Source organism: Stegastes partitus, unplaced genomic scaffold, assembly GCF_000690725.1.
Source record: "Stegastes partitus isolate 25-593 unplaced genomic scaffold, Stegastes_partitus-1.0.2 Scaffold638, whole genome shotgun sequence".
Lineage (NCBI taxonomy): Eukaryota > Metazoa > Chordata > Actinopteri > Pomacentridae > Stegastes > Stegastes partitus.
This window is the reverse complement of record NW_007578369.1, coordinates 365591-368340: the sequence shown is the minus strand read 5'-3', so window position 1 is coordinate 368340 and position 2750 is coordinate 365591.

Below are 2750 nucleotides of genomic sequence, written 5' to 3'. Positions count from 1 at the left end.
TCCTTAAGGTGGACTTTGGCTTTAAGGCGGCTGCACAGCTTCTCTCTGCACAGCGGTTTATCAGGTCTAGTCTTCGTCAAAGTGTCTTCATCGGTTTTACGTGTTTACGGTCAGATTAAATACGTCTGTTTGGGACGACGGGTCCGTCCAGGACGCCCGCTAACATTTTAGGTTTTCTAGGTCTGCTGATTATTTCAAGCAAGCGATTATTTATATTCCAATAATAACATCTGTATTTATGTACACGTCAGCGTCTCTCATCCTCCCACAATAAACTCTCAAACATCAGAGCTGCCTACACACCAACGGTAGGCCAGCAAAATTAGTAAAATATATCAAAACGAGTGAAACATCTAAGAAAAGGAGTTAACATGAACATTCATTGTAATAATAATATCAATAGGATTTAAATAAAACCAGAGACAGCTTCAGGAGCAGCTCCAGCTCAACCTGTGGACTTCAGTCTCCCAAATTTTGTGCTCGTTTGTGCTCGTTCATACTTTGTTTCGTTTAAAAAGCAGAAAATGTAAACACCGTTTGGTTGCCATGACAGCTCCCCGTCCACAGATCCCGCTGGTGCCGCCGTTTCAAGTCATCTGCGGCCGCAAAACTATCGGAGGGAACCGAGTGGAACGAGCCTCGAAGCGTTCCTTCAATGTCGGCCGGCTCCGTTACGTTGGTGATTTAAAGAGCAGCACGAACGTGAAAAGGACTTAGTGTTGAAGCCCCGACCTGAAGGAGGCGCTCGCTCTCCTGCCGTGGTTCAGAACTCTGAGTTTATTCAATTAGAACTGCGAACACAGGATGTTCTGTTCTGTTAGATTTGGCCGGGTGGAGTCTGGACGTCGCCGGGTTTGTTAACAGAAAAATCACAAAAAATACAAAAGAGAAAAAAAGAGCCTGTTTCTACTGGCTGTGTGTCAGAAGGTGGCGCTGTAGGCTGCAGTAAACACAGCAGAAGAAGAAGAAGAACCTGAAAAACTTTAACCAATCATGAGTAAAATAGAGACGAGTCCTGAGGAGTTGTTTTCAATCTAAAGCCTGGTTCCAGCTCCATGAAGCTCATTAACTTTCTGCCAAATTCTGTTGCTGCTTCGATGAACTTTTTCTGAAACAAAACTTCAAAATGTTCAGAAAAATCTGTTGAAAATAGAAAAGTCCAGATTTGCTCCTTCATAATGCTGGTTCTTCCTGTTCTGACTCTTCAGGGTTCTGTGACTTCCTGTGTGGACCCGTCAACAAACCCAGACTCATCCAGACCACCAGGTGAGCGGCCCTCTGACCACCAGGTGAGCAGCCCTCTGACCACCAGGTGAGCAGCCCTCTGACCGCCAGGTGAGCGGCCCTCTGACCGCCAGGTGAGCGGCCCTCTGACCACCAGGTGAGCGGCCCTCTGACCACCAGGTGAGCAGCCCTCTGACCGCCAGGTGAGCGGCCCTCTGACCGCCAGGTGAGCAGCCCTCTGACCGCCAGGTGAGCAGCCCTCTGACGCCTCTGAGTAAAAGACAAACTGATGGTTGGTGTTAGAAGTGCTTCTGTGTTTGGGCAGGAGAGCGAGCGGCCGAGTCCAGGCGGCGTGTTTCAGGTACGGACTCGGCGGCAGCAGCAGGACTCGACGCTCAGCCGCTGGATCGAAACGCCTTCGACTCTGCACGCGGAGCTCGCTTCAGTTTGGGTGAGTTTGTTTGTTAATCTGAGACGGCGCAGCCGGGTGGAGCTTAACGAGCTCGGCAGTGTAAAATATAGTTTAAAAACAAAACTAAAAACCTACATTTGGTTCGTTTGTGCGTTTAACAGGAAAAAAACAAAACAAAAAGAAAAGAGGTTGTTGTTTGCGATCAGCAGGATCAACGTGGAGCTAAAACGGCTCCTGTCTGCCAGCAGCTGTAAAAGCAGAAACGTCAGCAGAGGAAGTTTCAAAGGATAAAAGTGGTCAGCTAATCGTAAGCTTCATAAAAATAAGTGAATCTACAACTTTTAACAGTTTTTAAACTAATGAATCTGTGACCTTTTAGAGTGAGAATTAAATTTTCCTTTTGTTTTGGGCAGCAAACTTTAAATTAAACCAAACAATCATAAAGAAGTCAGCGCTACTGGATGGATTCTGCACAAATAAGACGTCAGCAGTTAATAGATCAATTAAAATCCAAAGAGTCCAGCTGGGACCTTGTTTAGTGTAAAAAAAAAGTCTAAAAACCCAAATATTTTAATTCTCAATGAAGTGCAACTTCTCCTAAATGAATGTTTTATTTGATCAGTGGTTCCTTTGCTTCAGCACAGTTTCCTCCAGTAGCACTAATTCATCACTGACGTCATGCTGCTGCAGTGACTCTGTGCTAACGTTCAGTCAGGAGGAGGACAGGAAGCCGTTCTACCAGCTGAGACAAACCGAGACGGTCTCACTGCATTAAAGCTCCACATCAGCATCACTCAGGGCTGCAATTTATGACTCTGGAGCGAAAAAACAACATGTTATGTAAAAGGTCTGAGCGCCTGCCAGAAGTGCAGCTGCATGAAAAACACTCGAGTCGAAATTTAGCCAAAGTGGCCAAAAGTATGAGACGGAGTGAAGCAGCTGCAGCCAAACAAAGAGAGAAGCTGGATGTAGTGCCCAGATGTCAGAGCGACCTGGAGGAGAGCGAGTCCCTTTAAAACCAAATCAAATCAAATGTGCATGTTGTGGCATTTTAAAGCGACGCAGAGGAGAGCGATCGCTGTCGAAACCACAAGAAGCCTGAAAAGTTAGCTTC